This window comes from Crinia signifera, chromosome 2 (assembly GCF_055691185.1).
Source record: "Crinia signifera chromosome 2, ASM5569118v1, whole genome shotgun sequence".
Lineage (NCBI taxonomy): Eukaryota > Metazoa > Chordata > Amphibia > Anura > Myobatrachidae > Crinia > Crinia signifera.
In genome coordinates this window covers 348,211,415-348,238,924 of record NC_139218.1, presented here as the reverse complement: position 1 = coordinate 348,238,924, position 27,510 = coordinate 348,211,415, and the positions used below count along the sequence as shown (strand labels likewise).

The following is a 27,510-nucleotide window of genomic DNA, read 5'->3' as shown; positions in this document are numbered from 1 at the left end:
GCTGAAAGCAGTTCAAACTTGGTACTTTGAGCGTCTTTCAGCTCAAAATTGCCCAGTGTGTATGGGCCTTTATACTCATTGTAGGACCCTCTCTGGGCAGATCACGTACAGCAATCATATAGCCAGTCTCTATCCTTATAACACAATTGAGTAGTGTTAATTGTAAATCATCCTGGCATGAATGAGACAAGCACTTTACCCTGCACTGTCTATTTACTAAGGCTCAAAAATGTTTAAATGGATGTAACATTTGAAAAGGTTAAAGAATGTTCGAGACAGTTAAAATTGCTCAAGATTAAATGACTGCATTGAAAAGTATTATTAAAAGTGTTTGCCCTGAACAGAGAAGTGAAGCACTTTTTTGCTATTCCAACTGGGAAAAATAAATAAGTAAAACTGCTGGAAATTATAGTTAATAAAAATGAACCTTGAATAAAAAATCTTGAACCGCAAACAAAAAAATGAAAGATTAAACCGATCTGTCCCAGATATCACAACTACAGTATACCATGAAACTGTTTAGACCAGGGTTGTCTGGAATGGCTGGGAGGGTCCCAGAAATCGGGTCAACCTCCCTGCCCCCCGGAAAGGTAGGCAAGTCTCCCAGACTCCGGGCAGCCTCCTGCGACAGCCTCCTGCAACCGGGTGAGCAAATATTGCGAGCCGCGTCTTTGTAACCCTGTCCCCTGCTGTGCAACGCCTAAAATACCAGCATTACACGGCGGGGTGCTGGCGCTACGAGGATGCGATCATGTTGGCCATGCCCCCCCACACTGACCATCTGCAGGCCGGTTAGACTATTAAGCTGGCTAAACTGGATTGAATTTTGAGCTGGAGCAAATAATTCTTCAAGCTCCTCTAAACCATAACTGGGTCATGTTAACGTAAATGTAAGTAACATAACTCAACACATCAATACTTGAATCTAAACTGGTGGTGACTGCTTCATTCATTTTAAATCTAACATTGGGGGTGATTCAGACCTCGGGTCGGAATTTGCCCCCTATCCCAATGATGGGGGTTTACGCATGTGTGAATATGCACATGTGCAAGCCCCCGGAGCGAACGCCTTTGGTGAGTTTCACACTCACCGGGGGCATCCAATCACTATTGGGCGGGCAGGAGGAGGTCGATGGGATCCGCCCAGCATTTCATGGGTGTGCCAAATATGTACCCCGTGTCCCCCCTGTAGTGTTCAATTTCTGTACTGTTTTCTTGTCTAACTATCTGGCTGGTGCAACCACCAAGTGGTGCAGCTGAATAGCTGCCTGAGTGCTGCACATCTCAGTAAATATATGTTCCCCATGTCCACGTCCCTCATTATACTACATCTAGTATATATCTGTACGTGTCCTATATCTGTACTGTTTTACTTGTCTTCCTATCTGGCTGGTGCAATCACCATGTGGCGCCACTGAATGGCTGCCTGGGTGCTGCACAGCTCAGTAAATATATGTTCCCCATGTCCACGTCCCTCATTAGACTACATCTAGTATATATCTGTACGTGTCCTATATCTGTACTGTTTTACTTGTCTTCCTATCTGGCTGGTGCAATCACCATGTGGCGCCGCTGAATGGCTGCCTGGGTGCTGCACAGCTCAGTAAATATATGTTCCCCATGTCCACGTCCCTCATTAGACTACATCTAGTATATATCTGTACGTGTCCTATATCTGTACTGTTTTACTTGTCTTCCTATCTGGCTGGTGCAATCACCATGTGGTGCCGCTGAATGGCTGCCTGGGTGCTGCACAGCTCAGTAAATATATGTTCCCCATGTCCGTGTCCCTCATTAGAGTACATCTAGTATATGTCTGTACATGTCCTATATATGTACTGTGTTACTTGTCTTCCTATCTGGCTGGTGCAATCACCATGTGGCACCGATGAATGGCTGACTGGGTGCTGCACAGCTTGGTAAATATGTTCCCCGTGTCCGTGTCCCTTATTAGAATGCGGCTAGTGCATATCTGTACGTGTGATGTATATCTGTACTGCCATTGTTGCTTGTTCCTTGTACTGATAACCCTGTGTATTGCAGTATGTGCACTGTTATTTTTAATGTCTGTAAAGCGCCTTGAGTCCTGTTGGAGAAAGTGCGCTATGTAAATAAAACTTACTACTCACAAAACCGGTGGAGGCGACCATAGAAATGCTGGAAGTGGCTAATCAGGATGCAAGCAAGTCCATGCCTGATTGGGCGGCTGATGTCCATGACCATCTCGCCCATATCCGTCCAGGAAACAATAAGTATAGACCTACATTTTTCTATGAAGGCTGGAAAAATCATTCGATGGTGAGCAACCATCAAATGACTTTTCCATCTTGTGGGCTCATGCGATTCGCTCAGGGGGGGGCATATACCCAGTCTAGTATGCAGGTCTGAATTAGGCTCTAGATTCTTTCCTATTAGCAAGTTTTATCCAAGTCTGCTCGTGGTCCTTTCCTGCCATACGAGCATGCACACACTGTGAGCACTGTTCCTGCCTTTATGTCTGTGCCCTTCACAACCCTAATAAAGAAAAAGAGTCAATCTCGCTAATGAATATCGTTATTTTTCCAACACTATGATGCACATGACAGAACACAAAAAAAGAAAGTAAGTAGAGCAAAAATATTATAGCAGACCATGCAATGCTAAACAAAGAGGATTCTATTGCCTCAGCCCAAACTGCTGAGCTAGCAGTTCAACTGTGTGTTTCTCTTAACTCGGGAAACACAGGGAATCTCAAATCTCTTCTCTTCACTGCGCTTTGCTCACAAGTTGTAAAGTATCTACTAAGAAGGCAATAAAAATGTAATAAGAAGCCAGAGCACTGAGATTGTATTTACAGTGTTTATAGTCTAGCAAACGCACAAAAGGGTATTTTTTGTAATGGCGTGTAGAAATATGTTATTCTTCTCCATGGGCATCGGTTAGGCAATATAAAGAATCACTTTGGGGGAAGTAAAACAGAATCATCTATGGAGACTGCAGGAAAACAATGTTTTTAAATATAGATTTTCCAAACCGTATGTTCATATTCTTTGTTCGGTTGAGTACATCATTACTTTGGGTGGTATGCCCAGAAATTGTCCGGGCTCAGCTGCACTGCCGCAGCGGGCTGTCCCGGAAAATTTCCGGGTATACCAATATGCCGTAGGTGCGCGCCAGTGGTGCCTCCAGCTGTGCACCACTGGCACACCACCTCTAGGGCCCCCCATCACTCCCCCCCTTCTGTCGTCGTCATCCCCCCCATCACCTCCGCTCCAGCAATCGTATGCCGGAGCTGCTCTGCCGCTACCCCAGCACTGACAAAGGTGGCAGGCTCAGGGATGTTCGGGGCGTCTCGAGAGCGCTCAGGAGTTCAGGCGCCCAAGTCATCCCGAGCTGCCACAAACATCCCCGAGCCTGCTGCCTGTGGTCACTGCTGTGACTGGCGGTTGGGGCAGTGGAGCTTAGCCTCCGGTGTACAAACAAAGTACAAGACTGGACTGGGGACCTCTTGGCAAATGACCTGTCAATTATACCCCTTTCACACCAGAAATGCAGGGACTTACCCGGAAATACAGTCCAGGGATCAAGCAGGGACATTCCCGGTCAGTCTCTGCATTTTCTGGTGTGAGGGGGGAGAGAAACCATCCTCCCCCCTCAACCTGTAACAGACTGCCTAATAGTGGTTTTCAACCCCACAATGTAAAATATCTACCTATAGTTGTGAAAATTGTGGTTATTCCCCAGAGATGGCTCTGTTGGGAACAATGTACACATTGGTAGTAAACAGGCAACTCACCAGCGCTCTTGAAATTTAGGGTTGAGTCGCCATGAACATGAGACGGTTACAACGAGTCCCCTGAAAAAATATCAATGTGTTAAAACAACATTTAAATGTATGTCTGTATACACTAGACTTGGTTCTAGAATCTACCATATTCATTTATATAAAGGGCCATTTAAAGGAAAATAAGTAAAAAAAAAAAAAGGGCATTTGCACAAGGCCCCCTAGCACACGGAGCCCAACATTTACTAGTAATGGGGCCTGATGTGGGAGGATTTTACTGGTTTATTTATCCCAGCTTTCTAGGAAAAGTCAATCATTGGGGGGTATTCAATGCCGCAGCGAGTGGCCGGGGAGGAGGTTAAAAAGCGAGGATTGCTGAAAACCAGCGATCCTCGCTGTTTAACCCCCGCCCCGGCCGCTCGCTCTATTCAACGTTCAGGGGAAATCCTCGCCGTCACAGGACGGCGAGAATTCCCCAAAACAGCGAGACCCGCGGCTGCTGCAGAAAACTCACAGTTTTTAGCCGCGGGTCTCGCTGCTTCTGGAGCCGCATCCGCCAATTCCCCCTCGCTCAAAAAACGGAGCGAGGGGGAATTGGCAAACGGAGCGAGGGGGAATTGGCGGATGCGGAGGCTGTGTTGAACAGTGACGTGCGGTGGTGGCTGTGAACGGAGAGGCACTGTCACAGCCACCACCGCACCCCCCCCCCTCCTGGCTGCTGCCGACACCCGCTGCCCCCCTCCTCCAGCAGCAGCCAAAACCCCCCCTGCCGCAAACCTACGTCCCCGCCCGCTGTACCACCCCCCCCCCCCCCGAAAAAAAATTATACTCACTGGGCAGGGGGCAGGGGAGCAGCAGCCACGCAGGCAGGGAACCGGGACTCGGGAGCCGGCAGTGGCACAGGTCACAGCATAGGGAGCAAACGCGGCACTGTCGTCGGCTTACATGACAGGGGCTGCTGTGATTGGACAGCAGCTGGATCTGCTGTCCAATCACAGCAGCCCCTGTCAATTAGGCACTTCTAGAAGTGCCGCTTTTAGTGTTATTTTTAATGGATTTTTCAGACCACTGCTTAGCCCTGCCCCAAGCCCCGCCCCCCGCTTCGTCCCCTTGCAGTTCTGTTTGGGAGGCACGCTTATCGTGCCTCCCAAACTAGGTTAAATCATTCAAACTAGTAAAATAATATAAAGAAAATACTTATGACACAGAACATGTGTCATAGGTATATTCTTTGTATTATTTTAAAACAAATTGACAGGGGAAGCACTGCCTCCCCTGCCTCCCCTGACTGCACGTCCCTGGTGTTGAATGCTGTCAGGGTGAGTGGTGACAGCGAGCAGGAAGCCCTGCTCGCTGTCACCACTCGCAAACAGCATTGAATACCTGCCATTGTGTAGAAGATTCATTTCGGTTGGTTCACGACCAAGATCATTCTAACATGTCCATGGTCAAATAACAATAATAAAAAAGTATTATTTGTATCCATTCCAGTGTTCTAACTTCCAAACCCCAAAAATGCTAGAAGCCCTTCAATCGTGGTGTATAAATGTGGAGAAAAAAAAAATCCCCCTGTCTTAAATTACTATCTTGAGAAAACTTGGAGCACATTTCTATTGGTGCAGAGTTACGCCTCCATCTCTTGTGAGTTGGTATAAGCCTATAAGGGGACCAGTAATATAATTCCAAACTATTAATTTATGGTGAGGCAAACTCATCTCCTTCCTCTGAGTCAGCTTTCCCAATCTTCTACAATTCCCAACCTTCTACAACACAAGTCATCTAGGGGGCCATAAAAATGGAAAATAACAAAGAAAAGGAGAGTAATCACATGACCCTCACAATACAGCCAGTGTAACTGGGGTTTAACAGCAGCTGACATGGATCTTGGGTACTTATGTAGTATCTGGGCGTCCGATTTAGAAATCGGATCGGGCACATCGCATCGCATCACATGCGACCATCGGATGCGATGCGATGCGATGACCCGATTTTTCCATAGGAATCAATGTTAAAATGGACCGAGTCCATTTTAACATGGAATTCAATGGGAAAAAGGGGTCCTTTTCATACCCCTACTATCCAAGTGGGCATGGAGTTGGATATAAACCTGTGGCGAGCGTAGCGAGCCACCGAGCCCGAAGCGTGGCGAGCGTAGCGAGCACCGCGAGGGGACACAGAATACCGTCCCCTCGCAGGGCTCGCTTCGCTCACCACGCTTCGGGCTCGGTGGCTCGCTACGCTCGCCACAGGTTTATATCCAACTCCATGCCCACTTGGATAGTAGGGGTATGAAAAGGACCCCTTTTTCCCATTGAATTCCATGTTAAAATGGACTCAGTCCATTTTAACATTGATTCCTATGGAAAAATCGGGTCATCGCATCGCATCCGATGGTCGCATGTGATGCGATGCGATATCGCATCGCATCTGATTGTATGCCTTAACTTAAGGCATACAATCAAAAAATCAGGCGCCCAGATACTACATAAGTACCGGATCTTGTAATACAGGAGACTGTAAGCTCTCTTGAGCAAGTCTCCTATTTTGTTCTGCCTACAAAAAAATGTGTAAAGTATTATAATTATGTAACCGGTAAAGGGTTGACACAGTGAGAACTACGGTAGTTTCCGTACTATATTTTGTGTGAGTTTGCACGTATGCCCAGATAATGAATGCATGCATGCATTTGCAGACACACATGTATTTGTAATGTAACACACATTGTTACTGAAGCAACAGAAGGATAGGCAGGGACGGATTTATTAGTCATGGTTCCCCTAAGCACAACAGTAAAGGTGTGTACACACGGGCCCTTATTCTGAAAACAAATGGTGGCGATGTGCACATGCGCATTACTGCGAATGTGTATACACTAATAGATTGTTCACCGTGTGCACGCACCCAGGACAGCGCGCGGGGGGGGGGGGGGGGGGGCGGAGAGGGACACAGGTCGGCGGGCGGCCCCATTAGCATATAGGAGCGTTTCATGGGCGTTCCTATTAGAATGCTGGGCATTCTCATGCTAATGAGGCCATGATGCGGGTGCGGGCAGCTGACATCACCATATGTTTGCTGCCCACTCATTTCTTTCCCAGCGTGCACGCATATGTAAGTGACATGAATGCGAATCAACCAGAATAAACCCCACGTTAAAATCATGTAGTAAGTTAGCCAAAATTGCACAGTTTCTAACCTTGATTGCGATATTGATGGTGATACGTGAGGTTGGTATGGCAAGTAGAGACAGCCTGTGCAGGCAAGACAATTTTAACTATGTCTATGTGTACAGTGTATTTTGGCATAGGCCAAATAGCACTAAGTCAAAACTGTAAGTGAAGATAGTCAAAATTGTGTAGTTAAACAGCCATGAGCCAGAATCGCACCGTGTGTACACACCTTAAAAGCTTCTTCGCCTCTACCGAATTGTATTATTTTCATTGATTGGTTAAAAGCCCTCTTTTGAAGCCTGACAATGTAACATAATAAAAACAATCCTTGAACTATGACATTTTGTTTTATTTGTAATTATGTACGCATACTTACTAAGTAGGACAGTTTTCAGGGGCAGTCCTACCCATTTACACTCCCCTCAAGATGCCGTGTGGCACAGCAGGGTGGAAATATTTTGCAGTTAATATCGGTCACTGCATATATCAGGAACTTACAAAGTGATATTTTTCACAGTCTATTGGCTGTGATATTGGCGCTCCTCCTCCTGGGAGGAGACATTCTGTCATTGGGCTGCAGCAGGGCATACAGTGCCCGATGCGGCCTACATGCATTTTCAAACTATACATGTTGGATAATTCTGCATGCCCAACTAGTAGTACAGGAGTGTTTGCCCGCATACAGGCTGCAATTACCGATATTGGGCATATCAGCCAGATAATTGTAGTATGTATGACCCCAATGGGTAGATTGGGCATAACTTCCAAAATGGAAAATTGGTAATAGCAATCAATCAGATTACATACCTCTCAACGGGATACGGTCATTGGGTCTACAGCAAGTTGGTCGACAAGCATTGGGTCAACACTGTTAGGTCGACATGGGGATAGGTCGACATGGGTTTAGGTCGACAGTCAAAAGGTCGACATGGAGGTTTTTCACGTTTTTTTGAGCTGACAGGCAGTATTTCATGCCCTACCATCCACTAGGGCGTGGTGGGAGAACAAAAGAGTGTGCGGAGCGTAGCGAGGCACCGTGCCCGAAGCATCACGAGTGAAGCGAGCAATGCGAGGGGATGCGGTGCACTGGAAACCGTGTCCATGTCGACTGTGTCTGTCGACAAACGCACTGTCGACCTAATGCGTGTGTTGACCTAATGACCTGTCGACCTAAACCCATGTTGACCCTTCCCCATGTTAACCTAACGGTGTCAACCAACTTGCTGTAGACCAAACGATCCCAACCCCTCCCAACATGACCCATGCCAGGAGGGACAAAATGCTCTGCTCCTGGACTTCCCTCTTAATTTATGATTACCATCACCTGTGCTGAAACACCTTTCTTATCAATTCCCCTTCAATACAGGTGATGGCAATCATAAATTAAGAGTGAAGTCCAGGAACAAGGCATTTTGTCCCTCCTGGCAGGGGTCATGTTGGGAAGTATGAGATTCTAGCTAGTATTTGTTACAATGTACTAGATAGCAAGAATCTGATTGTTACTATGGTTATCACCTCCATATTTCCTCCTTACAGTTTTTGATAACTCTACTCCCAAAACATCTTAGTATATTTCTAAATTTCTAAGATTGCACACATTGGATGTATTCAATCTGATTTTCGGACTGTCAGAACGTCCCCACAGTCAGGATCCCGGGTAGTTTTCGCTCAGCTAGACTGTAACTCAACAGCTTCAATGTTCCGGCTGTTGAGTGTAATGAAACTGGGCGGATCGGCGAAAAAAGGGCCATGGATTGTCGAAAAACAGCAGTGAATTCCACAATTTGTGACCGTTTCCAACAGAACAGATCCGACCTGTTTTAAAGATGATCTGTTTTGTCGGATAGCACTGTATAGACAGGCCGTTATTTCCCATGGCGACAATAGTGGGCCAAGATTGATTACCCCTCCATTGTGTGAAAGTAGCACGGGCCATATACAAGTATGAAGGTTTATTTTTATTTTTTTTGCTTATATTTATTAAATAAAAATGCATATGGAACAGCAATGGACCATTACAAAACGTTACCACAAAGCCCTGATTTTCTTGCAACAATATAAAATGTGTTTGGAAAGGCTAAAACTAACAAAAAAAACAACAACTTTTGCAGATTATACTTGATACATTGCAAAATTATAAACATGTGTCTCTAGTTGATCTTACCAAAGTGGAAATCTTTCCAACAATAAGACAGCCCTCTCACACTTCATTCACAACTAAATTACAAATCTGAGACAGCAAATTTCTCTCCAGATAAAAATGGTTGGAAAAAGTTGTTTCTGTCAGATAAATATTTCACAGGTTTAAGAGCCCCGATACATTTCCAGCTGATAAAAACGGACTGATATCACGTTTAATGATCAATGGTTGTTATCATGTTATCCAATTGGAGGCCATTTTTAATGGTCACTGTGAAAGTGGGCAATTGCACAAAAGTTTGTAACTGCACAAACGCACATGGGATCAGGCATAAGTTACCGAATCCTTGTGATATTGAGGGTCTTGTGGCTCCTTATCGCCAGAGGCACAAAAAGCATAATACTCGATAAGTGCTGGTATCAGGGAATAAGGATACCGGCATTGGGAAAATAGGAGAGCCCCAGCAAATCTATTAGCAGAGGTCAATCTTGTTTTGAAATACGGGAAAAGCTGAGTGATAAGGTTTTAGACCCATTCATTATGGGGAGTGCTCTCATATCCATGCTGGACATGCACTTCACACAGGCTTATCCCTATTTTACTCTAAACAAATCAGGTACAACCCAGATAGTTTTACTAAATATATTGTATAAATGTATAATCTCAATTTATCGAATTGATTAAATTAAATTAACCCTCTATTCACCTGCAGCTCCCAGATAACTGGAAAAATATACTCACAAAAAAAAAACCCTGAGGAAACCGGTAAATTTGCACACCGGCGAAACGCGTAAAGGCATCATCCACAGTGTCGTTCAATAGTGGACTCCTTCCCCAGATTCACAGATGGTCACATTGGTCCAGACAGCTTGGCGAGCAGGACATCAATAGAAGCACCGCACGATCGGCCACCGGGAGAACGGACAGGCTCACAAAACAACATCTGAGCTGCCCGGCGGAAGCTGAGCACTGGGTTGCGGCCGTGGTCAAGTGTGACTTCATACGGCTGGAGAGAGAGAGAGAGTATGGACGCTCATTAACCACCCATCTCCCCAGTGTGAGTAATCAGCAGCACATTATGACACCGATTGTCCCGGCCAGCATAAGAGGGTAGGGAACTGCCTGGATTTAAGGTCCCAATAAGGGAGAGTGACCAGACATACAGTATATCTGGATTCAAACAATTGATCTTTGAATACAAATACCCATTTCATTTAAAAGGAGGATTAGTTTATTCCCTAACTGAATATCTACAGATATCACCCATACCAGATCTGGACGTTTGTGGGGTAAGAACTATTCCGTGTTTGGAATACCAGAGTGGGAAATTAGAGCTTATCGCTAAAAGCCGTTTGAATATATACTTATGGTCAGAAAAATGCATTTTTTTTAAATTGTCTGTAGGTTTTATTATATGCATATTTTATGGTTTATGATATGAATACATTTAAAATAAAATAGGTATAATTCACCTCAGTGTGCGTATCCCTATTTTACAGGCCCACATTTTGCCCTTTTCCTTATTGAATTTTTCCACACCCAACGTCATATGCATTGGTACCCAGTAGCTCTGACCTGTCTGTTTGTACAATGGGAGGTGTGGTGTGAATAGCAGGGCCTAAGACTGGATCTCAGCCCCTGAGGCCTGCTGTAATAGATGCTTATTATCAATGTTGAACTGGGGCATGTAGATCCCACTGGAGAAATACAATTGTGTGGGCCCATACTTAAGGGACATTGCAGACACTTGGCTGATAATTAGGCAAATGTTGGTCTCATTCTGTACAAGAAACCAATGCTCATCAATTGGGCTGTGGTATAGCAGGGTAACGGGGTTTAGATTGACCATGGAATGGTCGACCACACTTGGTTGACATGTAAAGATAGTCGGCGGCCGCTAGAGCGGCAGTAACGCTAGTTAGACACTGGCGGCTGATTGGCGCGACCATGGTCGATGGGACTTTTTCAGGATTTTTTGGTGCCGTATGTCACACGGATTCCCAGGGACACTGTATATATGCACAGTGTCCCCTCGCCATGCTTCGGGCACTATTCTATTCTAACTCTATGTCCACTTGGATAGTAAAGAATGATCCAAGTGGACTGGCGCCAAAAAATCCTAAAAAAGTCCCGTCGACTATGTGTCCGTCGACCATGATCCCGCTGATCAGCCACCAGTGTCTAAGTAGCGTTTCTGCTGCTCTAATGGCTCCTGACTATCTTTATGCATCTATCTAAGCCGCGTCAACCAAGTGTGGTTGACCATACCATGGTCGATATTAAACCCCGGGTATTATTTGAAATGTAAAGGTTTGTCACAGCAGTTTAACAGTCTGGGGATATCTAGACAGCCAAACACATTGAAACCAACGGCGTCCACCCATGTGCAGTGATGTATTTATCCCGCCTATTTGGAATTGGCTCCGCCTACATTTGATTTGGTGCCGATCACATGAGGCCACTTCTACAAATTTTTCCAGGGACACTTTTAGCTCCCAATCCATCCCTGTAGCTACCCCTGATGTTTCCTTTTTTGACTGTGCGTAACAACTAAGGCATCAAACATCTCTTGACAAATAATCTCTTGACAAATACTTGGGCAAAGTAACCAATCAGCAAACTTTATATGAACACAGTCCTATCAATGTTTTGTGCTGTGTCTTTGTGTCCTTTAACAATACAATTTTGATGCCTAGATACTGTACATGTAAATTGAAACAGTTATTGTGTGTAGCTAAACTAGACAACAAGCATAACACTGCCATGGTACATTCTCATACTGGGACTCATTTATATTTTAGGGCAGAATTATTTTTTTTCTATGATAAATAAACATCCTCGCTTTGCGCCAGTCTGCGCTGACGTCACCCGTCTGTAACCAGTTCCTTCAATTTTTACTCCTCGAGCTGATCTCTGGGGCACAGAATTTATTACCATCTTATATCTGGAAGGTTTAATTGATGGAAAAAGATGAATCATACTATCATAATATTGCTCTGGGCAATGCCTCACCTAACCACTTCATACTTCATATCTTTTAATGACTAAACAGCAGCACAGTGCTGCTAAAGTATTACACTAAATACACTAAAGTATTACAATAAGTCCCATGCATTACCATCAAATCGCAGTTTTCCACAAGAGTTCTAAGACTTTTTAAAAAGAAAAATGGAGTTTCCTCCAAAGAAAGCTTCCATCCTGGGTAGCAATCCAGTGGTGGTGTGTGTAGTGTGCGTGTATGTTTGTATGTATATGTGTGTCTGCTTGTGCCTGTGAGGGAAAGGAATCTACCATTTTATAGTGGAGGGAGATATTCTGGTGAAAGGCAAACAATAATCAATGTGTTTTTTTGTTTTTATGTTATGTGACATTACAGAGTATTGTGTGTTCCTCACTGAGGGGAAGACCTGAACATTTTTATTTTCCCATGATTTAAAAGAAAAAAAAAATAGAATACGAAAAAAATGCCAAAGGAGCGAGGGGACGCGGAAAACATTTTAAGTAATCCGCGGCCGCTCGCCACGCTATATAAAATCAACTCTATGCTCACTTGGATAGTGGAGAAATGAACAGGACTATGTTAACATTGAATCCTATAGAAAATCGCATCGCATGCGATGCGATTTTTCCGACCCGATTTTAAAATCAGGCTTCCAGACACTACATAAGTACCAAAACCTTTTATACACACTGGGCAAGATGTAGCAAGCACTGTAAGAATCTTACAATGCTTGCCACCAGCCTACGCATGCATACTGGCATTTACTAACACCATGTGCATAAAGCATGTTGCAAAGGACACCTCTTGCGGTAAGAGACGTCCTTTGTGATGATAGGACTCCTGGGATTTGGACCAGAGCCCTATCTGTGTATGCGCAGAGTGACATGCGCTGCTGGGAATGCTGGGAGGGATCCGGTTGGTTCCCTCACAACAGAAAACTGTGATGGAAGCCCTTAGGCTTCTATGGGCAATGCTGATTTTAAAATAGCAGGGTGCAGCTTCTCTGCTGAATAATTCCATGGGTGCTGCACAGATCAGTGTGATCCGTGCAATGCAGTCCAGTGTCATAAAAATAATAATTTTTGAAAAATGGCGTGGGGTCCCCCCCTTGGCTATAACCAGCCCCGGGATCAAAGCTGATTTTAAAATTGCATTGCCCACGGAATCCATTCTGGGATTGGTGCAAATGGGGGCTGCGTCCAAACCTCCGAAAACGGCATTTTTGGAGGTTTGATCGCATTTTATCCATTGCTGCATCTCGCCTACTGTATTCGCATTTGACATATGAATCCCAGTTATGGGGGGTGATTCAATTGGCAGTGAGGTTTAGCAAGGTAAAAAAAAACTCACTGACGTCATGCCCAATTATGGGATACTGCAGGTACCCATTATGCGTTACATGCAACCCTGGTTATCCCTAACTAATTGTAGTAAATCACAGCATCTCATAAGGGGCCTACACACACAGAGATTTGTGCCAGCGATTTAACATGAGAGATTCCCTTTGAGCTTTCCGGAACCTAGATCGTTTAAAAAGTGCCAGCAATGTGCACCAGCGATTACACATGGGATATTTAAGTTAAGCAAGTGAACGCAGATCGCTGATCGCTATCGCTCACTACACAAAACACGGGAGATGTGTAGTCTCTTGATAAAAGATCTGACCAGATTTATCCAGCAGTCTGGCTATACATCTCCCGGTGCTAGCGACACATGGTGCCGCGCATCGCTATGGGCCCCTACGCACACAGTGATGTGTGCTTAATTTCTAAGCGATCTAGTCAAATGAAGTCAGATCACTTAAGGTGCCCACACACTAGAAAGATCTGCGATCAGAAGATGTTTGCATAAATTAGCCTTCAAATCTTTTGCCTGTCCTGGACAAAAGATTTCAGGCAAGGGCACATCTTTACCTTAATGCTGGGTACACACCAGGACGACTAGGGCCCGATCCCCACAATCTAGATCCAATTCCGATCAATTGGATGTAGATTGTGTGCTGATTGGGCCCTTTTCTGACCTGGTGTGGACCGATACCGATCCGATGCGCGGTCCCGCGGGTCGGTCGGTCGTTATTGAGATCCTACCTGCTGCAGGTAGGATCTCAATGACGACCATACAGCCGGGTGCGGGTCGGCATCGGATCGGACCCGCTCACGGTGCACATCGTGAGCGGGTCGTGCCCTCCCGCGTCATCGTGAGCGGGTCGGACGAGACACTGACGACCCGCTCACGATGTGCATCGTGAGCGGGTCGTCCTGGTGTGTACCCCGCATTAGATCCCATGTGCGTTCCTATGGATCTTTTGTTAAATCTTCTGATCTTTTATGCAGCACGTAAGATCGGAAGATTTCGCAAAAGATCCACGGGAGTGCGCATCGGACCAAAATCGGCCGATTATCGGTAAACATCGGACTATATATCGGCCGATTTATCGATAAACGGCCAATCGGGCAAAAAATCGCTCTAGTGTGTGGGCACCTTTAGAAAATAGCCCTTTATCGCTATGTGTGTGGCTAGGCCCCATTAGAAACAACTATTTGTGAAGGGGTAGTAGTTGGGCGACTCATGTAGATTCAGCCTAATCTAGAATTCTCTGACCTTCCCAGGGTTCAGACTCGGTTTACTCTGTTTTCTCTGCTAATATCTACTGTAATCTCATCTGACATTAGATAAGCATCATGAATGGGGATAGACCTGTACATGTAACATAAACCAGGACTTAATACTACGACTGCATCAGCAGCAAAGAAACCACAATGGAAACACTATACACATGGCAGAGCTGATTAATACTAGCGATCCCATGGGGACACTTGTCAATGCTTACTAATGCTCTGTTTGTTCAAATGCTGCCTGATTCAACAAAAACACATCTGAAAATAATCAGAGTTTCTACTGGGGCGGCATCAGAATCAAAATTTGAGGCTTCATGCTTACTTTTTTTCCTTGCCTTACATGTGTGTACAGTATATAGGGGCTAATTCAGTACTGATGGTAGAATAGCAAAAATTGGTACTTGTGCATTATCACGGCGCCCGTTAAGTAGTTTACGTACTGTCCCATTCAGCGTAGTGTCCCTTCAGCACGGCGACGGCAGTCCCTCCAGCGTAGTGTAAGTGGAACAGGGACTGTGACTGTGTGTACGTCCCCCCAATAAGCGGAATAGCGGAACAGGGACTGTGACTGTGTGTACGATCGCTTCGAAGCAAAGCTTTACGCACTCAGCGTAGTCAGTCAGAATGCTTACGCACTCAGCATAGACAGTCAGAGGTGAAGGTGAAGCGACTGTGACTGTGGCTATTGAAAGGCTCTGGGGCTCTTGCAAGTGGAGGAACAAGAGACAGAGGGGCACTGCGCCCCAATACCTTGACTCCTACCTGCAGGAGTTTATATGGTCGCAAAACCCTTGGTGCAGAGAACGCTTTCCCGCAAATTTTACACGCACTAACTCTGGTCCCAATGGCCAAAACCAGATGACACAAACGTTGAAGCAGATGAGTCAACATCAGCTGCATCTGAAGGGAATGCAGAAAGTGAAGAATGACTTCTTTAGAGTATCCAATAAAATCCAGTTGCCAGTTAACACACGTCGTCATTACTGTCTCAGACGGATGATAGGCCAGGTGTGAATGTTTTCTTTAAACACCTCCACTATCCACATCAGCCTGAAGCGTGGCGAGCGCAGTCCTCGTACCCGTCCTCCCGACCTGTTCATACCCCCACTATCCACGTCGGAGTGGAGTTGATTTTATAAAGTGTGGCGAGCCGAGCGAGCCACCGAGCCTGAAGTGTGGCGTACGCAGCGTGCCCTGTGAGGCCCAAAGCAAGGCAAGCGTAGCGAGCCCCACGCGGGACACGGAATACATGCAAAGTAATCCGCGCCCCCATGCGGGGCTGACGTGGATAGTGGGGGTTTGAAATGGAGGCATTTGCCAGAATTTGACATGGAGCACTGGCAATTGCGTCCTTTTTTTGTGCACAAGACGCATGTGCACCACATCCCCTAACCCTGTCCGTCTCACTGAAGCGGAGATGGGCAGGGTTTACGTCCACAGCCGCAGAGTGTCTGGGACGCTCGTGCGTATAAGATGCTTGCTCGTTCAACTAACATGGAGCGCCTCTCTGCCAGCGCTGTATCTAAAGAGCACCCTCCGATGCTGTACCAGCGTCTGCCAGCGCACCCGACCCTGTGGACGCCGGCAGCTTTACTCGTTACTTTACACTACGATGACTACACTTGCTACGCTGCCTTACTACGTCTACGCTGGCTGACGCTGACTACCTAGCTCTGACTACGCTGACTACCTAGCTCTGACTATGTTGACTACGTTGCCTGCACCAGCGCCGTGATAATACACAAGTTCTCAAAAATATATATTTGCCACCTTTCGCTATTCGGGGCATGCTGCTTATTACTGTAATGAATTTGCCCATTGTACAATGAACACATTACACTTTATTAATTACTCCAAGACATTTTTCCGAGGAATCAGCCAAATTAATTTTCAATGGTGAACTTGCTATCACTGCTGCTACCACTGCACCATGCCAAAATCACCCATGCCCATGGGTACGGAGAGATACAGTGGTTAGCATACGTCCCAATATGACCCTGTCCAGGAGGGACACAATGCTGTTTCTGGACTTCCCTCTTAATGTATGATTGCCATCACCTGTTTTAAATCGGTTAGTTGCTAAGAAAGGTTCTTCCACACAGGTGATAGTAATCATAAATTAAGAGGAAAGTCCAGAAGCAGAGCATTGTGTCCCTCGTGCAGAGGGTCATGTTGGGAGGTATGATATAGAGATAAATTACCAACTAGGGTGGCCAATCCCGGGACAGGGATCCAGGCCAAAAATTGCAGGATTTAACTACCAGGATTTCAGGATTAAACTGTGCATGCGCAGTCTAATGCCGGGCAGCATCAGAGCACCCGCTCAGACGCTGCCAGACTACTCCTGTCCCCGGCTGTGCAGATGTGCGCTCCTGTCCCCGGCCGTGCAGATCTGCGCAATGTGATGTGGTCAGAGGTCAAGCTACACAGGCCACACAGCCGTCCCACCCACCCACCCAGCTCCAGGCCACGCCACACCACCTGCCCAGGCATTTTTCAATCCCGAATTCCGTGATTGAAAAAATGCCCCGGGATTGGCTTCCCTAGTACCAACCAATCACCTTATAACTGTCAGTTTACTGGCTGTTAGCCACATGTTCTAAGCCTTGGAAAGATAAGCTGGATGGAGATAAAGTACCAACCAACCAGCTCCTGTAGCACGGCAGGCCGAAGTTGATTGGCTGTTACCATATCTCCAAGGCTTAAGCTGGGTACACTCTGAGACAATGGGCGGTATTCAATGACCTGAATCGTTGGTCACAGCGATTCTGATTTTACATTCGCCAGCCATTCACCGGTTTTTTAACGTCGATTCGCCAAGCGTAGGGATTCGTCGGGAGTCGCCGGGACTAGCTGTGTCACCCTATTCAACGTGGCTGAGAATCGCCGCCCCCAACGGCGATTCTCAGCCAATCCGGCGTTTCCCTAAACAGCTTCAGTACTGTAAGAAATTGCAGTGAAATGCAAGAAAAATGCAAATTACCCTGAAAAAATGATTCCAATACAGCAGACTGCAAAAGCTGTGTAATCTCCTCAAAGGCCAAACGAAGGAGTGAGGTGGGGAGGAGAATCATGGGTAAGTGAGGTGCACCATGGGTAAGAACAGTGCTTTGTGGGCGAAAAAAAAAATACCAGAAAAAATTAAATATATATTTGTATAGCACTTCTACGACCATCACATCATACAAGGGCAGCAAATAATAATACATTACACTTGCAGAGTTAAATTGAACACTTAAAACCAATTATTTCACAGGTTCCTATAAAAGTTCACCATAAAAAGATGACGAGGGACACTCGGTGAGGAACGGCGATATGAAACAAGAAATAAGAATCGCCAACTTCTCATTGAATACACTTTTGGCGATTCATGGTGATTCCCGTCGACTACCGGCGAATCCCCATGAAAATTCCTATAGACAAAAACCGGCGATTTGTAGAGAATAACATTTGGCGATTGGTGCTTCATTCACCGGTCGTCATCGGCGAATAGAGGTCGTTGAATAGGGTGATTCGCTTTTTCAGCTCCAAAAATCGCCGGCACACACGAAAAAAACACAGAATCGCCATAAAACTTGGCGATTCTGCCTCATTGAATACCGCCCAATATCTTCAAGATATGTATTTCCGACTGAATCGCAAAAACACATTGTAACGTTCGGTCTGTACTCCCGATATGCGGGTGCCTGTGGTTGCTAGCATCACCGCCCAGTCGGCTCTGCTGCGCGGCCAACCGGGCGATAATGCTAGTGGCTTCTTATACGCAAATGAAGGACGGAGTGAAATGTCGATCCATCCTTCCGATATGTTGGCCTGTCTGGGTGACATATTGGCTGGGTACACATTGCATAGTTTGCTCCTGGCATTAGTACATAGAGCCCTGTGTTTAAAAAATAGGCGTTAGTAGCAGATTTATTGGTACTTTAGGTCTCGCTTTACTTTTGTCTCTCTCCAGGCTTTGACACATAGGCCCTTTGGACCTGCAAGATCCTGAAAGTGGAACAATCTCCTGGCAGGTTGACCTCTGAGGTTATTCACTCAGCCCTGACTTGCCGCTGAACATTGATAGTGAGTGATGTGGAGATTGCTGGATATATTTTGTCATCATGTTGAAATTCATCATATTGCATTAGAATGTTGATATTGACCATGTCGACATTCATCATATCAACATTCACCATGTTCACAATAATGAAATACAGATAAAACAATGTTTTCCAGTAAAGTGCTGCTTACCTGGCTCTCCAATGGCTCTGTTGTTGTATTCTGGATCTGGTGGTCAGCTGTCATGGAGCAGTTTAGGCGTTAAGTACTGTAACCATTTATGCTAACCATCAGCTTCCGCAGCCTACCTCTTACCCTCCCCCTAGATTGAACAATGTGTACATTGTGGTATTGGCATTTTTTATGTCAACATAGTGACTGTATCTCTAGGGAGGCACCTACAGATAAGAGTTGAAGGGAAGGCCAATCCCTGTATTCCAGTCAGGTGGCAGGCAAATTGGAGGAAGGCCTGTGTGCAACAGGCGACTAGCAATCCTTAGGGAGGCCTGTGTGCAACAGGCGACTAGCAATCCTTAGGGAGGCCTGTGTGCAACAGGCGACTAGCAATCCTTAGGGAGGCCTGTGTGCAACAGGCGACTAGCAATCCTTAGGGAGGCCTGTGTGCAACAGGCGACTAGCAATCCTTAGGGAGGCCTGTGTGCAACAGGCGACTAGCAATCCTTAGGGAGGCCTGTGTGCAACAGGCGACTAGCAATCCTTAGGGAGGCCTGTGTGCAACAGGCGACTAGCAATCCTTAGGTAGGCCTGTGTGCAACAGGCGACTAGCAATCCTTAGGTAGGCCTGTGTGCAACAGGCGACTAGCAATCCTTAGGTAGGCCTGTGTGCAACTGGTGGCTAGCAAATGGGAGGTAGGTCTCTATGCAACAGGTGGCTGGTAAATGAGAGGTAGGCATACCTCCCAACAGGACCCATTCCAGGAGGGACAAGTTGCTCTGTTCCTGGACTTCCCTGCCAGTGGCACAACACCACTGTCCAAAATTCAGAAAGGGGAGCCCCACCAACTGCTACCCCATACACCACAGTTCAGGACTCACTGACAGGTATGGCTCCCCTATTTAAATTTTGGACAGTGGTGCAGTTCCACCACTGAAAGTCCAGGAGCAGAGCATTTTGGGAGGTATAGGTAGGCCTCTGTACAAGAGGTGGCTGTCAGTTCTGATAAGCAGTGTACATAACATCACATACATTACACTATCTGTATTCTATAATATTACTGCTTTCTATAACAAATATTTCTTTATGTGAGTTTAACTCTTCTATCGTTTTTTTCAGGGCATGGATAGGATTTTATATTTACCTTTTAGCAAATATCTTTTTTCTACCTATTTATGTGCACAGCTGCTGAGACATCTCTGTCTGGTAATAGGGGAAGTGGTCATGTGAGGAGTCACAGCTATGCCCATTTTGACATACATTGATTGCTACAGTGAGGAATTATCAGGGGATAAGTATACGGCTCTGGCATCGTGGGGGTGTAGTCAGTGTGGGACTGGCGCATGAATCCCACCAGGGAATGCAGTTGTAGGTGCTCAAGCATAAGGAATACCATACCACCAGAAAGGGTGTGGCCAGTCACCATAGAGGTACTTGGCCAAGTATTTGAGAGGACATGCAAAGAACATGGGCCCTTTATAGAAGGGAACTGGGGTGTGTCAGTATCACCCACTTTGAATGGCAGGAGGGCTAATCTTGGTGTACTTTCCATAGAAATAAAGCCAAGTACCCAAGTTCATTCATGATCCTGCTCCAACAAGTTACTGATCCCTAGAGGAATGAGCAAGGCCCTTAGGCAGTGGGCTCACTTGGGATTTTCCCTGTACACATAGGGAACAGTCCACCCCTAAATGAAGTTACGTCTCCCCAGCACTCCAAAGCCCCAGTTGTCTCCCAGGGTGCCGGCAGTGGGGATCCCGACAGTCAGTATCCCAACATCGGGATCCCGACTGCCGGGGCTCCGACAAGGGGGGTACCGACTCACAGGGACTATTCTCCCTTGTGGGGGTCCACAACCCCCACAGAGGGAGAATAGAACCTGTGGCGAGCGTAGCGAGGCCAACAGCGTGGCGAGCGCAGCAAACCCGCAAGGGGCTTCTTTGAACCCGCCCCCCTGTCGGAGCCCCATACCACAACGATCACCCAAGTATATATCCTCTATAAACAGAATATATGGCAAACATTATATATAGGGTACTTGTTTCCTAGCACGGCCACACCGAATTCCATCGGGGTGGTCGTGTCGGAAAAATCACGTTGGTCGCATCACATGCGATTTGGTCGCATGCGATGCGACCGACGCGACCGACCCAGTTTTTTTATTTAATCAAATGTGAATAGGGTCCCTGGTCATTGGATTCAATGTAAAAAATTCTCTAGACCCCCAATTTTACACCGTAAACCCCACCCCACGATTGACGCCAACCCGAAGCGCGGCGAGCGCAGCGAGCCCACGAGGGGCGGCGGTGCGCGTCCTCCGACCTTTTCATTCCCCTACTATCCACGTCGGCGTGGAGTTGAGAATATAAAGTATGTGGTGAGTGTAGCGAGCCCCGCGAGGGGACGCGTATAACTTCACAGGTATACGCGTCCCCTCGCGGGGCTCGCTGTGCTCGCCACACTTTATATTCTCAACTCCATGCCGACGTGGATAGTAGGGGAATGAAAAGGTCGGAGGACGCGCACCGCCGCCCCGCGCGGGCTCGCTGCGCTCGCCACGCTTCGGGTTCACGTTAATTGTGGGATGACGACGGGGACATATATAATGTGAATTGGGTCATATTGGCCCATTTAACATTTTTTACTATGTGAGATGGACTTAATCAAGTCCATCTCATCTTGTGCCATTATAATGGCACAAGACCGACGCGATGCTCCCGATTTCAATGTTAAAAAATATTTTGGTGGTCGCGACCGACACGATGCCCTCGATTTTCCCTTTGCCGGCAAAATGGACCTGATTTCAAAGGAAATCGGGTCCATCGCAGGCATCGTGTACCTTAACTTAAAAGTACACGATGCCCGCGATTGTGGCCGTGCTAGGAAACAAGTACCATATATACTTCTTCCTCTAGAAAAGACTACAAATCCTATGGGGTCACATTTATTAATCATTGATCCTAGACCTTATCATTTAAATCTCTTATCAAATTCTGTAGTGCCCAGATTTTTGAAAGAACACTTGCCAGGTGTAAAATAAAGCGATCGCTTTAGTGCTCACTGTACTTTGAGCTGTGGGATGGCTACTGCATGCGTGTGATCATCAGTCAGTGCCATGCACCACAGGCAGAACTCTGGGAGGCAGTGGAGTCATCTGCCACCGGGCTCCTGCTCCTAAGGGGGCACCTCTCCTCCCCTACGAGTTTAAATTAGTTAATTGAAAGCCACCGATATCGCTTCTGTGGCTGACTCCTCCTCCAAGCAGGAGTGTGAATCAGATTTTATACTACAATAACTTTTACACTGCCATGAAATTATATACAAATTCAGCACACAAAACTCCCATAAATGATCACACAGTCATTTAATACAAAATAGGCCCATGTCGCTGCTCCTCTATGTAGACCCTTCGATGAAGGGGTGCTGCTAGTGTAATACTTAGAATATTTTTTTTTAGATGTTATTTGATTAATATTTGAAAGAATTATTTAAAACATTGCACTATCAGCGCCATCTTGGTACGTTTGTGTAAGTCTACATATGTCTGTTTCCAGGTGTATCACCTGTGCCTAGTACAGACTGGTACAAAGGTGTAATAACGTTTATGATGACGAGTAGCAAACCAAGCTAATCGGGGTGGGCGCTCCACAAGATGTGTAGGTATCTGCATACGCCAAATACAGGCATTTGATACTGTGCACTCAATGCGGCAGATACGTGTTCCATTCTCTATCAGACCCAGGATCTTTGGTTTTGCTCATTTACAATACCAAGAGGACTCTGGTATTATACAAATCATGTATGATCTGTATAATAAAATCAGGTGTACGGTGCATACAAAAAAAAATCTATAATGAAGTGTAATGTATAATACACACACCATAGGTGTGATCACATTGAGTGTTAGGGTGCACAGGCACCCCCTAATGCACACCTTATGAACCTCCCTGCCAGAAATACGTTTTACTGAAAACTTTTGCTTTTTAGAACTGTAATCCATTAAAAGAACTGCCAATCAATCAATTATGTGTATTGTGCAATGGTAATTGTACTAGACCATTGCCATATCACTACATACCTGCGTAATCCATATACAGTATGTTTGGACTTTATTTGCATGTAGTGTTACACAGAGTAATTACAAACTGAAATAGGCAGGATATTATTGTGTGGCTGAGAGACTCTTTATATTGTAGCGAGTGCCAATAGATGATGGTAGACACGCCTGCTTGGTGGTGTAAGACACGCCCAACGGGCTGTTAGACATGACCAGTAGGTGGTGCTAGGCACACCCCTTTGATGGCGCACCCCCTAATAAAATGTGCTGCACATGCCTATGACACACACATTAAAATGCGGTGATTGCAAGCGAAAATTTTTGGGGGGCCAAAAATAAATGGCTAATATTGTGATTTTAGCCATATGGTCATTGTCACACTATTCAATTATAGCCCCTTTTTCTTTTTCGACTGGAAACACATGTTCCAGGAACTATGTGTTTTGGGGGGAAAATGGGGTTCTAAGGTCTGATTATCTGGGATATTGCTTCATGTGCACATCGGGGCTAATAGGATAGCCACGGTTGAATCAATGAGCTGTGGTTACCATGGTTAATTGGATACTGCCTAGATATACATAGACAGGGTGAAGCAACCCCCCCCCCCCCCAAAAAAAACAAAAAAAACACCAAGTTATAAATAAGCATGGTAAATGCTATATAAAATTTTAGTACATAATCATAAATTGCATGGAATACAGTTTATTTCCAATTGGTTTTGAATATATCACCCAGATGCAGCTTAGTGTGCGATACACATGTGTAGTGGATTTCTGATCACTCGCTGGATCATTTCCGCCGTTATCGCTACAATTCTTGCTGAAGCACACTTTCATTTGTCTGGCTAAGTTAGCGAGCAGAATTTACGTTGCTGGACAGAAAACAATCCTCCTCGGCTTCATGAGAGGCCTCTACACAGCCAACGGGGCCCTGTGACAGCTGAGGTCTAGAAACATCCACCAAGAACCATTTATAAACTAAAGGCTGCTACATGCCAAGAAATGACAATACCGTATTCAAAACTAACTGAAAATAAATTGTATTCCATACACTTTTGTATTGTGTACTAAAATGATTTCTTTTAGTAACCTTTAAAAACTGGGAGATTTTTTGCATCACGCTGCCTCTACGCAAACCCTTAAAAATACATAGGGGGTTTTAACTAAGATGGGACTTCCATTACAGATGGTATGTTGCTATGGGCAATCAATCAGATACCATCTATTATCTTCTTGTAGATGCTACAGAAATAAGAAGTGGATTCTGATTAATTTCCCATAGCAACATCCCATGTGAAATATAACTCCCATCTTAGTAAATTTGCTCCATATTATTGATTGATTGCTAAAACAGCACAAATGTATACAGGCTCATGGCAAGAAATCAGTCATTCCTTGTGCCCAGTTTAGTTCAACTTATACCCCTTTCACACCAGCCAAGGTGTGAATTGGGGCCAGTTGAAGCCTGGCCCCAATTCACACCAGAAGCAAATTCCCGGGTTAAAGCTTTTCAGCCCGGGAATTTGATGAAAAACCAGCGTCTTTCTTTGGTGTGTAAAAATCAACACGGGTCTTAAATCCCGGCTCACCGACCATGGTCAAGAGCAGGGTCGGAGTGCAGGGATTTAAGACCCGTGTTAACCCTTTCACACCAAAGAAAAACCCGGGTTTTTCAGCAAATTCCCGGGTTGAAAATCTTTAACCCAGGAATTTGCTTCTGGTGTGAAAGGGGTGTTAGATTACTGAAATACATCTGATTAGTTCAAATTTATTACTTATAAATTTTATATATATATATAAAATTTATTTATAAACAATTATTTCTAAAGCGCCACCGTATTCCATTGCATTGTACAATTCACAAGTGCAGTCATAAAAAAAGGCAGGGAATGAACACAGAGGTAGAGAGCCCTTGCAAACTTGTAGAATAATTAATACTGATGTGAACGAATGATTACATTTAAGCAATAGATGCTTGGCTGTGGTTGTAGGTATGAAATGTGCAGATTGTACATTAGTGGTTTACATATACTATTTGGGCATTTCGGTGTGTTGGGTGTTATTTATGATTACCCGAAGCAGAAATCATCGTGTCCTTTGATACTGGCACATACGTGGCATGAAACTGTACTATGCACAGAAGCACAGAATAAATCATGGCGTTTTGAGTTGCGTTACAGCAGATGGGTCCTATTCAGTTGCAAATCAATGTACAGTATGGGAGCATTCCCATAGGAAAATGATTGCATAATGGTTTGCAAGGAGCATGGCTTAATACATATATTAAAACAATATCATTTTCTCAATATTCGTGGAGGAACAACTGAAAAAAGGTGCACTACATTACGGTTCCCACAAGGCCAAACTGCTATACTATAGATCCAGAAATTCAGGACAGTTTGAAATCAGCGACCCAGTTGATACATTTAATGGGTCCTCAGCCCCAACACAGATGGAACCAGTATTATAACTTTTAATTGTCTACTTTTACAATTCCCCTTTCATACTGTATGCACCTGTGTTTCTAGCTCCCTACAGTAAGGAAATACAGGTACATCTGTATCAGGCTACCTGCCAAAGAAGTCTATCCAACTTAATATTATGTGAGATTTTTACACCAAACCAAAGAAAGTCTGGAGAATCAATTGAATCACAGTTGCACTCAAGATACATTGAACACTGGTCATTTTACAAGCCTACACCTTCACCCGTAAGGAATTATATAGAAATGTGCTCCATCAGCAGGAAATTGCTGTTTTAACCCTTATTCTGCCGTCGAGTAACCTGTTTCGCCTTGCAAGATGACACACAGCTTGCGCGTAGGAACATGAAATCTCCACCAGTCTCATTCCCCTTTCCCAGCAGCATTGTGATTAAACAAGAAGAGTGGTTAAAATGTGTGTGTGTGTATGTGGGGGGTGGGGGGCAAGATTCACTTGCTCATGGCCATAGCAGCACCCCACATTAATGACAGTACAGATACAAAGGCTAGTCACATCCAGTTCATATGGCTTGTTAATTGTGATGGTCTCCCCCAATGAGCATTGTCCCCTAAGGCTGTCACTTATGGGTCTGTGATAGGGAGTGGGGGATTAGGGAGGGCAGTGCTGCCTCTCCTGTTGTCAAGGAGGCGATGACGTCATCCCTTTCTTAAATTAGCCCGTTGTCAGCCGCTGGCGACTTTTCCCTCTGGCAGAGGGACCTGTCAATTACGTGACGTCACAATACGCCTGTTGTGACTGTAAACAGAACGTTCTCTCTGTGTTCTCGGCGATCTATGCCCCTTCCCCTCTCACTCCTAGTTCCCCCTCTCACCTACCTCTCACTAAAGGCTCTCCTTCAGCACTACCGCAGCTTGGACATCCCCCTCTATGCCGGGCTCTATGGCTGGGGGGGATCCAGCGGCAAATTACTAGAATTAATAAATAAAAAAGCAATTCATTGAGAAGCAGTGAGGAGGTGACGTAATGTCCCCAGTAGCAGAGCCTCCTCCAATGGTTTGGCGAGCTGAGGGGAAGACAAGTGGATGGTAACCCCTCCACTGCCAGCAGCTCAGGGCATACACAGAGAGCAATACATTCATTGTAGAAGGCTAAACATATCATAAAGACATTAATCATTCATACCGCACATAGATGCACACGCAGCTGCGCCGGCATTTGCGCGCTTGGCGCTATCAGTAGTCACCATACAACCAGATGAATCGCACAGAGGTAAACAAGGCTGGCCGTCCAATAATCCGCCGATCTTCTGTTTACACAGCGGACTGCGACAAATAGGCGATCAGTTGTTAGCAAGAGGCATTGCTGATCAAAGGCTAGCATGCACAGTGGTCAGCACAACACATACGTCCAGCAGGAGTATATACAGGAGTCTCCGGGACGTGTCTGACAATGCCCCTCTTGTCTTTTATATATAACGCACGAATCAACCCTAAATGCACAGACAAGAAAGAGTGGATCGGCACTTACTGATGGGGGGAAGCCTTCAGTGGATGGGGAACCCAGACCTGAAGCTGAACATTGATAGAAAGCCATTTGTCCTGTGCCAACATCCAATGCGTTTCATGTGCTCACGCTCCTCAGCCGGGCAGGGGCAGGGGAGCCCGCGGACTGTCTGGGCAGTTTAGGCAAAAGCTTCTAGGAAGTTGTCTTTGTTCCACTATTTATACATTGCGTCAACATTGCGAACAGGAGAGGCGTGGCCACAGCACTCCGGCAGGCACATCGCAGCAGCGCTGATTCCTCCACCCCGCTGAGGATCGCCAGATCAGATGGATCACGTGTCCGGGGATAACCAGCCCTGCCCGCCTGCCTGCCAGCCTGCCTGTCACACCGACACACAGGCAGCAGCAGCAAGCTCCAGCAAGATAAAGCGCTGTATGGAGGCTGCCCCCCTCCCTCCTCCTTCCCCCTACCCCGCCTCATCTGCACTCAAGAGAAGTCCTGCTAGGTGAAAGTCAGGCAACACTCAGATTTCAGCCGAAGTGCTGTCTATTGTCACAGTGTCAATAATAGGGTGAAAGATCGATATATATTATATATAT

The 27,510-nt window shown here is 45.7% G+C and overlaps 1 long non-coding RNA gene across 1 annotated transcript in view; it reads right to left on the bottom strand.

Annotated features, from left to right (window-relative positions):
- LOC146057888 (uncharacterized) overlaps positions 1 to 27,287 on the bottom strand; it is a 111,285-nt gene extending 83,998 nt beyond the window's left edge. The window contains exon 1 of the long non-coding RNA XR_014469797.1: positions 26,936 to 27,287. This is a non-coding gene — a long non-coding RNA (uncharacterized LOC146057888). The remainder of the gene's footprint in view (positions 1 to 26,935) is intronic.
- Between the last annotated feature and the right edge of the window lie 223 nt (positions 27,288 to 27,510).